The sequence below is a fragment of the Alexandromys fortis genome, unplaced genomic scaffold, assembly GCF_014885135.2.
Source record: "Alexandromys fortis isolate MF-2015 unplaced genomic scaffold, M_Fortis_MF-2015_v1.1 scaffold_77, whole genome shotgun sequence".
NCBI lineage: Eukaryota > Metazoa > Chordata > Mammalia > Rodentia > Cricetidae > Alexandromys > Alexandromys fortis.
Window position 1 is genome coordinate 905,172 of NW_026067967.1, and position 12,403 is coordinate 917,574.

Below are 12,403 nucleotides of genomic sequence, written 5' to 3' on the forward strand. Positions count from 1 at the left end.
GTGTTTGCTTTATTTCCTAAATACTTTACTGTAAGTTTGAAAGGAAAAAGTCGTGACTGTTTCATTGAAACTGCAAATGCTTCTAACACAAATTGCATTAAGTAAACAAGACTGACACCTGCCTGCACATGATCTTTTCTGTGGTGGAACAGAATGCTTGTTTAACTATATAAAGATGTGTCGTATCTGTTTGTGTTGTGGAATAATTGCTTAACTATGTAAAGATGTGCTGTATTTGTTTATGCTACATTTGTTTAACTATGTAAAGGTGTGTTGCTGGTTCACCTTGCCTGCCTAAGAAATGGCCTATAGCTAGGCAGAGGAGGGATAGGTGGGGTTGGTGGGCAAAGAGGGAAAAGGGGAGCCCAGCAGCCAGCCAGAGGCCAACCAGACACGGAGGGAGCAGGGAAGCAGGATGGACAATACATAAATAAAAATGGGTTGATTTAAGTTTTAAAAAAAAAACCAGTTATCTAAGAAACAAACCTAAGCTAAGGTTGAGCATTCATAATTAATAAGTCTGCGACATGACTTGGGGGCTGATGTTCCAAGAAAGCCCACTACACTTTTCTGCTTACCAGGCTCTCAGGCTGTACCAGGTATACTTGACCTACCGGCGCTGCCACCTTCATCTTGGTTGAGCATCTTAAAGGCCCTGGGTGAGAATCACTGCGGGCTCAGCAAACACTAAGTTCACCAACAGGAAAGCTCACAGAGCTAGGAAGGCACAGACTCTGAACCCATGTCTAACAAAGCCAGCTCCTCCAGTCACTAAACAGAGCTGCATCCTTGCCTCCCAACCCGTGACCCAGCCTGGAATGAAAGCTCTCCAGACGCAGGAACTACAGTGAAATCTCGGATTATCTTTGCACCCGTTCATTAGCCATCTAAAGCATTAAAGGCTTTATGTGGCTGTTGTTTGTGTTGTTTTGCAACAAGGTCTCATGTAGCCAAGGCTGGCCACAAACTCACTAGTAGCCAAGGAAGACCTTGATCTCCGGGCCCTCCTACCTCTGCCTCCTGAGTACTGGGACTTCAGTCATGTACTATCATCATGCCTAATTTATGTGATTCTAAGATTGAGCCCAGGATATGATAGGTACCAAATGTATCATCTGGGCTCCATCCCCAGTTCATCATTACTATTGTTGTTAGTGTTACTGGGTTTGAGAGAAAAGGAAGGCCAAGGACGTTTGTCTCCTTGGAGACCCTCTTATTCTGAGTTCTGAGACTGGAATGTTGATTTCCCCCTCATGAAGGTAGCTTGTAAACAGCCCCCTCTGCTTGGCATATACCCCACTCCCCAGACCAGTCCAAACTGGGCACGTGCTGGAGCACCTCTGTGTGAGGCCACTCAGATTAAATGCTTTTAGATGTGGAGAGCTGAGCACTGAACAAGAGTCCAGCTAAGATAAGGACACAGCAGCTGGGCCTGGGCCTTCAGCATCTGAAACAGGGTCTTAGGGTTCAATGACTTGCCTCAAGTTAGACTTCAAAAGAAATGCTTTTTTTTTTTTTTTTTGAGCTCTACATTTTTCTCTGCTCCCTTTCTTCCTCCCCTGTCCCCTTCTTCCCCTCTCCGGTGAGCCCTACACTCCCAATTTACTCAGGAGATCTTGTCTTTTCCTACTTCCTATGTAGATCCATGTATGTCTTCCTTAGGGTCCTCTGTTGTCTAGGTTCTCTGGGGTTGTGGACTATAGACTGTTTTTTTCATTGCTTTATGTCTAAAAGCCACTTATGAGTGAGTACATATTATATTTGTCTTTTTGGGTCTGGGTTACTTTACTCAATATGGTTTCTTCTAGATCCATCCACAAATTTCAAGATGTCATTAATTTTTATTGCTGTGTAGTACTCATTGTATAAAAGTACCCCATTTTCTTTATCCATTCTTTGGTTGAGGGGCAACTAGGTTGTTTCCAGGTTCTGGCTATTAGAAATAACGCTTCTATGAACATAGTTGAGCACATGTCCTTCAACTGAGCATCCTTTGGCTATATACCCAGAAGTGGTATCGCTGGGTCTTGAGGTAATTTTTATCAAGTATTCCAGAGGTCTCATCAAGGCAAAAAGCCAGGGAGCTAAAAGTGGGCACAGGTATAAGGGACAGAGCCTGTAGAACTCAGATTCACGTGTGTAAAAGCTCACCCACGCTCAGATACTTACTTGTTTATCAATTGCAGACACCTTTAAGTTTGCAAGCCTCCAATATACACGGATTTCCCAAGTCAGGGTCTAATGTCAATTTCCCCCACAAGACAATGCACTCTTGTAGCTGAAGTCTGCATAAACAGTGAGTGGCTGCATAAAGCCAAACTTTGCTCCTAAAGCTTTGTGGCATCAATTCTGACCTAAAGTCACCTGTGTTTCATGACCACTCACCCACCAGACAATTACTCCCAGGTCTTTGGTGACCAGAGACACTCGCTATTCAGTTCCTACAAAGAAAAGCATATGTTTGCTTTGTCTCTAAAAATGACATTAAAAAAATAACTATCTCAAAGAGAGGCTGTACGGAGCAAGACAAAATGTTAAGACTGCATGCGTGTGAGATTCATGCAAGACAAAAAATTGCTGGAGACACGCTGATGGCTGGCATGCGGACTGAATGGCTGACCAGGGACGGGTTGAGACCAGGTGGCCTTTTGAGAAGGGCCTTTGGTACACCTGGAGGCAATCAGTCAACACAGACTCCTGAGCAGGAGTGAGGAATGTGGGCCTTTGGGATGAAAGGGGTGTGGTCATCCTTACGAAGTGTCATCACTTGGTCTTCAAGGACCGGCTGCGGCTGCAGAGGTCGTCATAGTGAGAAGAAAATAGAAAGAATATAAAAGAAGGGAGGGTTGTGCGCTGACCCGGACTTGAAGAGAGTGACGGGACACTAAAGGGGGTGGAGGGATTTGCCTGGCATCAGGTTCTGTGGCCAACCAGGACAGGGAAGCACTAACTCCAATTATTCTGTTCAAAGGCTGAACCATTTAACGTGCCATATTTTTAGGATTGTAAGCAATGTATTAAGCAAATACCAATTTTACTCTCCAGCCCATACCCTATACATTTAAAACAAGCAACAGGTTTTGATAACTTAAGAAAAAGCAAGCAAACTTGGCAGCCTCATAGTTTTGCCCATCAAAATTACAATGCCGCTTCCATGGTCACAGGCACCGCTCCTTTAGAGCACCAAGTATAAAACGCAGTCTCTGCCCCCGTGGTAGTCTGTCAGGCGAATGCTGAACACCTGTGGTTAGCTGGTGTTCCTTACAAAGGGTGCTTAGCTCAGGGCACCCACCCAGACTGTCAAGGGTCTGTGGGAAGAGCTGGGAGGGAAAGAAGAAAAGCCATACTGTCAGAGAGAAGCTCCCCCAAGTCTGGGGGAAAACCCTCTCTCCTGCCCAGCAAGTCTGCTCTCTCACCCCAGGGGCAGGGTGAGGAGAGACTCTGGGCTGGTTTGAAAACAGGTTGCCAGCTGCTCAGCTGTTATGCCAGATGCAAATTAACTACCATCAGAATGCAGAGACACTGGTTAAGGCTCCTTCCTTATGAAAAAAAAATACAGAAAGCAGACATGCTAACTAAGAAGTGCTCCTCTCGGCCAGCTTGTGTGAATGGAGTGTTGGGATGCAAACCTCCAAATCTGCTAAACCCAGCGACGGGGCGGTGAGGAAACAAAGTTCTACGTGGTGTACGTGAAACCCACATCAGGCTTTATGGGCAGGGGGTCATTTTAAGTCCAACACATGCAGTAGATACATCTTATATATCATTTCTTCATCATAAAGCAGTTTGGCTCTTTGTTCATGCCCTTTCCAAAGGCAAGGCGGGCTGATAGACTGGAATGTGGGTACCCTAGAAACAGCCGGTAAGAGGTAGAAGTCTCCCCGGGACACTCTCCTCCAGGCTTCCATTTAAAAATTAAACGAGATAAATTTATCCCAGAGAGGGCAGATGCTCAGCCCCACAGTTTGACTCCTGCACAGCACTAAGAACAGGAAAAAAAAAATGTGTTGAGTTTTGCTTGGTGGTAGGCACGGTCCTGAGGGTTTACATGGGAGGCTTCTTTTGGTCCCCACAAACCTATGAAACGCACTATCATTTCTCAGAGGCGGTTGGCTGAACGAGGTTGGTTTCCAAAAGGAACTGTGATTGGCGCTCGGGTAGAAAGACCCGAGGGGGCATTCTCAACTACTAAGCAAGCTAGGATTGTTAATCGATTGCTGCTGGTTACCGGTACTTAAATGTATACTCCGAAATAAGTAACCATGCCTTTTTGGAGGAGTATCCTAGAAATCTAATTTTGCACACATAACTACAATCTTTAAACGACCGCAGAAAATAGATATTATCCGCATTTTACAGGTAACAAAGCTGAAGGCAGTTGAGTACAGCGATTTCTCAAAGTTGTATTAGCTGATGACGGGCAAAAGCAAGATTCAGCATTCAACTCTGACAAGTAAAGTAAATCTGCCTTCCTGCAAGACAACGGACTTGTTCCCAAAGCACGGTCTGACTCCACTTTAAACAGGCATGCAGCAGACGCTTGTTCTGAAGTCAACGTGGACCCGGGCATTTCTGGAACCCATTTAACTCTGCTGCAAGAATTTCACATTCCTAAACACCACAAGCCTCTCTCCCATCCCCCAACCAACACACACACACACACACACACACACACGGAATTTCACATTTCTAAACATCCCAATTCCTTCCCATCCCCCAACACACACACACACACACACACACACACACACCTGTTCACACCGGCAGAGACTTACTATGAAGAGGCCGCTGGTGAAGCAAACTCCCCTTCGGTGGTTTGGGGGCTGTTGCGTTGAGACGGACGAGGAGAAACTTCAGCGGCTGCTGCTTCTCTCCGAACACGGACAGCAACAGGATCACAAAGCAGCAGCCGATGCCTGCACGCACCGAGCGCTGAGAAAGGGCAAGAGCCGCTGTTCCAGGAAGGCAAGGACGGGGTACTGCCGTGCTCCTGGCATCTCAGTGGCAGTCATTCCCTCACCGGCTCTGTCAGGGGCAATATGTCTGAGAAAAGCAGCTCGGGTGCCTCACCGGAGCGCCTTAGACCGCTTCCAGGTCTCTCAGCATAGCAGGCAGCTGCTCCCAGACGCAGCTGGGTGGCGAGTCCCGGGCGGTGCAGCTCGGGGACGGAGGGGCGTGGAAACACCTCCTGGCCCGCACACACCTGACACTCGGGTGCCGGCCAAAACCTCTCACGAGCGAAGCAGGTGGGGCCAACCTCCCAGGCCCGTCCCAGAGTTACTTGGAGATGTTTTGCAACACCAAAGGACCAGTCCCAGAAAAGCAATCACTTCTCTCTTTTGCTAGAAAGAGCGCTTAAAGTGAGAAACGAGCCTCTTTCCAGGTGCTGAAGGTTCCGCTCTCCTCCTCTCCCCACCCCCACCCTTTTCCCCTCCTCTTCTCAGAAGGAAAAAAAAAAAAAACCACCCTTAGCTTTGAAAGAGGGCAGAGGAAGCAGGCAGCTAGAGGAGCCCAAAGAAGGGGAGGGAACGAGGTTTGTCCCCCACCCCCACCCGATTCCCAGCCCACCTCCCAGGAAACTATTTTTGAAATTCCGACGCTGAAGTGTGGGGAACTGACCCCTTTTATAATGGAGATGATTGACAGTAAACAACTTCTTCCTGGGTGAGGGTTAATTCTTCACCTGTCTGGCAGGAACCTGCAGGCCCCCTAAGCCAGGAAATGCCTGCTTCGATCAGCTAGACGTGAGAAGAGCACGCAAGGGGCTGAGGGCAGAGGAAGTCGTCCTCTCCCCTCCCATCAACCTGGAATTTAATGCACTCTCTTCGTTCAGTTTGAAGCAGGCAAACGAATGCCAGTCCAAGACCCCGCCGTTCCAAGCTTTTCTTCGGATTTACTGTTCTTCCTTCCTAAAAGCATTCTCGAAGCGTTTCTTGTTTTGACTGTACAGTTTGTGAATTTTCTGAAGTTACGGGTAGTCATGTACTGGTTGAACTTATAATCACTGGAGCCAGACATGCTCATTATCCTCCCACCTCTGACACCACACACACACACACACACACACACACACACACACACACACACACACACGATCGATCCCTGGTACAATCCAGCTGAACTTGGCACTGTTTTCCTGCCCTCTGTGTTTCTACTCAAATCAGATGTTGTGGTCACCATGGTAACCACCTACCTGTTCTCCCTCTTTTATTTATAAAACTTAAAGAGCATTGGGGCAATGTTTTTTTTTTTTTTTTAATGAAAACTCAGCTCACCAAACTTGCCAGACAGAGGAAGTAATTTCATGTAAATATTTCATTTAAAATAATAATAAATGTGTCCATCAGAAACAGTCCAGAAATTAGAACCTATTCGATGCTTAAGAGCTTAGAAAAAAAAATTCCAAGGGGTTCTCAGGGATAAAATAAGGTTATTATTAGCTTTTAACTGACCTTAACTAAATGGCTGTCTTGGTAGGACCCCTGGCTCTAGAAGTCTTCAGGGCTTTAGCTATAAGTTTTATGTGTGTGGCGTCTTACTCTTTTGTCTACGTTTCTCTTATGGCACAAAAAATAGTTGGGATGAAAACAAAGCTTTCTTTTTCTTCTGAGGAACTTTTCAGTTTCATGCGTTTATATTATAATACATTTGAGCCATTTTCCTGAGCCCTCACCTCTCATTCCCTGTCCTCTCCCGTGGGGTGGGGGGACCCTCTTCTCATCATGTGTGCCCTCTCCCACCTGCTTTAGGTCTTGACTGAGCAAGGGTCGGAGGTCATCTACAGCAGCAAGAACAACCACCTGTTGAAGACTCTTTTTCTGGTGTGCATTTTAGACTCTTTGCAAAACTGTCGTGGCTGAAGGTGCATGGCCTGATAGGTAGATCTCGGTTCCATTCCACTGATTGATAGGACTATCACTGTGCCAGTGCCATGCTGTTTTTATCATCATCATCGTCATCATCGTCATCATCATCATCGTCGTCATCATCATCATCATCGTCGTCATCATCGTCGTCATCATCATCATCGTCATCATCATCATCGTCGTCATCATCATCATCATCATCATCGTCATCATCATCGTCATCATCATCATTATCGTCATCATCATCATTGTCGTCATCATTATCGTCGTCATCATCGTTGTCGTCGTCATCATCATCATCATCGTCGTCATCATCATCGTCATCATCATCATCATCATCGTCGTCATCATCATTATCGTCATCATCATCATTGTCGTCGTCATCATCATCATCATCGTCATCATCATCGTCGTCATCATCATCATCATCATCATCCTGTTGTATATGGAACTTGGAAGGCTTCCATTTTCTTGCGTTAGATATCATAATGATTTCTCCAGAGGTATTCTTTCTTATTGTTCACAATTGTTTTGCCTATTTTGCTTATCAGAGAGGTCTTCTGCACTTCCAGACATATGCTACGATTGTTTTCTATTTTACTGTGAAGAATTCAGTTGGCATTTTGGTTAGGGTGGCATCAAATCGGTCGCTTTCACAGTACCAATCCTACCCATCCATAATTACGCATGAAAGGGCCTTCTGTTATTTTACTGCCGTCTTCTGTTTCTTCCTTCAATGTTTCAAAGTTTTCATTGTGAGTTCTTTCAGTGCCTTAGTTCAGTTTATCCCAAGTTGTTGTGGGGGTTTTGTTGTTGATGATTGTTTGTTTTTGTTTGTTGTGAAGGGGATTGTAAAATAACAGTCTGCCTCCATCTCAGGCTTAAAAGCCATTTTATAGTAAAGACAAACTAGGTCCACTGATGCTTATGATTGAACCTCTGTTTCTCAAGGATTGGGCTCTGCCTCACCTGTGACTTGTGGTTCTGTATTGCCAAGTCCAGAAATGACAATCATGCCTTACTTTAAAAAAATTAATAATCATCTTGCAACCCTACCTCTGTTTCAAGAGTCATTATGGCTACCTTGTTATGACTAACTGTTGTTAGGACCGCCTTGTTAGTATGTCTTTGTTTCAGGAGATTCTTATGACTAAGTTGTTATGCTTATGTTCAACCTATTTTGCCCTCCAAATGCCCCATTTGAAAACTCCATACCCCAAGCTATAAAAACCTTGTCTTCTTCACATCCAGTGCTCTTGAACCCAGCCATCGGGGGAGGCAGCCCATGGACATGAATAAAAATGCTTGCTTTAATTAATTTGGCCATGATGATTTGGGTTTGTGGTCTTTCTCCTCTGGTCTTTGGGATTAACAATTGTTTCCCTGATTTCTTTCTCATAGTGTACTAATTTGAGGTTTGGTTTAACCTTGTTTTCACAATGCCTTAAAGTGTGTCCTTAGGTTCTTTATTTGAAGTCTGTCTGTTTTTTTAACGTAGGCACGTAGAGCTGTAGACTTCCCCCTTTGGACCACTTTCATTGTGTCTTATAAGTTTTGATATGTTATGGCTTCATCACTTCTAGGAATTTTCAAATGTCCTTCCTAATTTTTCAATAGCACATTCCAAGTTCAATGATGTGTTGCTTAATTTTAATACCTATGTATATTTTCTGTAACTGCTCTTGCTATTGATTTGCAGTCCTGTTTCATTGTGATCAGATAAACTACAAGGAATGACTTCCATTTTCTTGTATTCGTTGAGACTTGCTTGGAGTCACAGCATGTTATCTATTTTAGAGAACATCTATGGCCTCCTGAGAGGAAAGCATATTCTGTAATATGGGTAAAATCCTCTGTAGATGTCCCTTAGGCCCACTTGATTTATGATACAGTTTTATTCCAATGTTCTTGTGTTTGTTTTTGTTTCAGTGATCTGTCTGATGGTTTGAGCATTGACCATTACTGTTTTGGGATTAATCTGTGCCTTTTTTTTTCCTGGTTCAGCGAGACAGGGTTTCTCTGTGTAGTCCTGGCTGTCCTGAAACTCACTCTGTAGATCAGGTTGGCTTCAAACTCACAGAGATCCATCTGCCTCCACCTCCCAAAAGCTGGGATTGCAGGTGTGTGCCACCACAGCCTGGCAGTCTGTGACTTGTTATCTAGTAGAGTATGTCTTATGAAAATCAGATAGGTCTGTGTTTGGTGAAGTTCTGGGTTATAACATTTCCATTGAGAAGTGATGGGGGAGACATAAAATTAGGTAAGTGGAGTAAACAGAACAAAATGCTGGAAGAAAGAAGCTGAGTCAAGGAGTCGCCATGATTCTCCTACAGGACACAGATGCAGGTTAAGATCTTCCTTGGTAAGACACCTCGTGGTGTTACAAGGATATTAGAAATGGGTTAGATCGATATGTAAGAGCTAGCCAATAAGAGGCTGGAACTAATGGCCCAGGTAGTGTTTAAAAGAATATAGTTTCCGTGTAATTATTTCGGGTAAAGCTAGCCAGGTGGCGGGACGCAGCCCAGCTCGCCAATCATATTACAACAGAGAAGGAACAGTTGGTCCAATGAGTGTGTGTTTCTTTGTGTGGCTCAGCCTTTATCTCTAGCAACTTTCAATGCACTGTCTTTTTTACTTAGTGTTTTAACTATGATATAACAGGGGAGACTCTTTTCCAGTCCTACCTATTATTTAATGGTCTGTGAGTCTCTTGTATCTGGATTGGCAACTCTCTCTTTAGATTTGGGACAATTTCTTTTATGATTTTATTGAAAGTATTTCCTATTTCTGTAGTATGAAATTCTCCTTCTTCTAAGCCTGTGGTATATATCACAAAGAGCTTGCGTGTTCTTCCAGGATTTTTTTAAAAATTATTATTGATCTTGACAGAGTGATTCAGTTCTTCTTTCTTTTCTTCAAACTCTGGAATTCTGTCCTCCACTCTCCTAGTGAGGCTTCCACTGTGTCTTTCCCATTGCATGTATACAGGTGTGTCTGTGTTTGGGTATCTGCACATGAGTGACAGTATCCAGGGAGGCCAGAAGAGGGCACTGGCTCCTCTGGAGCTGGACTCCTAGGCAGTTGTGAGCTAACCAACATGGTTGTGGAAACTGAACCCTGGTTCTCTGTGAGAGCAATATATACTCTTAACCGATAAACCATCTCCCCAGCCCCAATCAAACTTTTAATTTGATCTACTTTATTTTTCGTTTTTGCCATCATTTCGCTATTTAAAAAAATACCTTTTTATTGAATTCTATTTTCAGATCTTGACTTCACTTCTATGTCTCATCACGCTATTTGTTTGTGTTTTATTGGAATATATATCTGGTTCCTCTTTGAGCTGTTCAAACATGTTTATAATTGTTCTTTTAAATCATGTGTTTGGAGTTTCATCAAGGTCATTTTCTTTCCGGGTCCACATTACTGCTGAATTGGTAATTTACGGCAAGAACAAGCTATCTTGGTTTTTCACGTTCCTTTTGTTTTTGGCAGGAACCTGCCCACCTGGGCTTGGGTTTTTGGTTAAGATTTTTGCTACGGTAGGATTTTAATTCAGGTCACCTTTCTACTTTTAGTGGAGATACTTGCATTTTTCAGGAAAGACTGAGTTTTAATTGGATTGAGGTGACATTTGACCTGTTTAGACTGATGTCTAGGACACTAGACCTTGACCTCCACTGCAAGACAAGAAGGGTCTATAAGTACAGTCATTGCCAGTGGTAAACACGCATGAAAACAGAGTATTCCTTAAGGAACAATTGTTTGGAGGAGTAAAGGGACACCAACAGTACTGTGTATAGAAGCAAATGAGGTATTACGGTTAAAAATAGAGAAATAAACAGAACAAGAGAAACATCATAGTGGGGCTAACGATCAGCAGCATTAGGTTGCTAGATAGAAAGCAGGGGAGTGGGGAGGAACAGCAGAAGCAAAGGAGAAAGGCCCTGGCCGGACCTGGGAGCTTTGTTAAAGGTATGGAAGGGGAAAGATAGGCACTGAAATAGCACCATCACTCAGGAGGCGGAGTCACAGAACCCCTGTAAACTAGGGCAGCCTGTGTTCTTTGAGAGAGGAAAAAGAAAGATGATAGGCTATGGGGTTGAAAAGAGGTGTGAGCAGTGAGGGACCAAGGTGGCCTGCTACAACGACTTCAGACATTACATAAATAAGGGAAAACTGTAGACTGTGCAGGGCAACACGAGCTGGGTGGACAGTGGGATGGGGCACATTGTCAGCGGACTCCCTGACCCCAGGGGATGGAGGTCAGAGTCTTATTGTAATCTAAGCCATGAACAGCAAATGGAAGTTGGGACAAGTATGAGTGTGTATCCTCTCCTGAAACCGTGAACCAGGAAAGGGGGTAAACGTCTAAGTATCAATGTTGTGTGTGTGTGTGTGTGTGTGCACGTGTGTGCATGCACACTTCTTTAAAGCAATGTTAGCTCCAATCATAGTTCTAGATGCCCTGGGAGCATGCTGAAAGCTGAGACAGGCAGGGGGCAGACAGTTAATGAATTCCTGCAGAAGGATGAAGGGTATACAATTACAGACCCGTGGATTGATTTTCTCTATTAAGCCCAAGTTATTTGACCACCATTATGACACTAGTTAGCTAAAAGTAAGAGTTGATCTCTGGGGCAGGTCAGTTATTGCAGACCGCATGTCAAGCTGCCTTAAAAAAGAAACACAGTGGTCAAGAGCTTTTATTACAAAGTTCTTCCTCTCGGGGCATCAGGAAGCATTGCCCTCTTTGGCCCCTATAAAACACTAATGAACCCTGCAGATAAAAGTACTCCCCTGCCCACACCTGTATACATCACCTAAGACAGGCGTTTTTCTGCTTTCCAGTTAACAACGCGGATGGAGAAGCTACACCTGGGGGTGGTGGTACGCATCCGTAATCCCAACACTGGAGACGAAAAGCAGGCGGCTTGAGGTCATTATTCATAGGGAGATCCTGATGGATGAAGAAAGAAGGCAAAGGAGGAGGAGGAGAAACAAAGCTCACAAAGTATCTGTGCCATCATCTCAAGAAACTCCATTCCTCTCAGCGGAGTGCTCCCGTTTTGGATCAGGACTGGATGTTTTCTCTGTGCAATGAGGTTGGGATTCTGCACTGTTTTAACGATGGAGCAATGGTAGCCCCCATTTTTGGTCAGAACAGGAGTATTTTCATAGTCACTGCATAAAGAGTCTCAGCCAACCCAGTCAGCAATTGAGAGAGATTTGGAGCATGAGATGCAGGTCCCTCTGAACAGGTGAGGTGTTGCAGTCATTGCCAGGTCGTGGCCAATATCAGTGGGTCTTTTACCACCTTCCTGGGATCATGTGGTTTACAGGAAGACTCACTAAAAACATCAGCACAGTTATTGATGCGGATTCTGACAGCTGGAAGGCCAGGACCACTCTGTGGCTTTGCTTCCTTTCTTCTCTGCTGGTTGCATCTTCCTCCCCAGATGCTCTGAAGATTTCTTTGTAGATCTCCAAAGTTATTTGCTTCCTATTGGATTCAGAAATCCTTCAGAATCTAC

General features: G+C 44.5%; 1 protein-coding gene across 8 annotated transcripts in view; it reads right to left on the bottom strand.

Annotated features, from left to right (window-relative positions):
* Nucleotides 1-12,403, bottom strand: part of Dlg2 (discs large MAGUK scaffold protein 2) — a 1,620,445-nt gene that overhangs the window by 203,284 nt on the left and 1,404,758 nt on the right. The window contains exon 1 of one of the 8 annotated variants that reach the window (XM_050154450.1): nucleotides 4,776-5,349. The exons of the other annotated variants lie outside the window; for them this stretch is intronic. The gene's annotated coding sequence lies outside the window, so the exon portion shown is untranslated. Of the gene's footprint in view, nucleotides 1-4,775; nucleotides 5,350-12,403 lie in introns of those variants that run through there. 8 annotated transcript variants of the gene reach the window in all.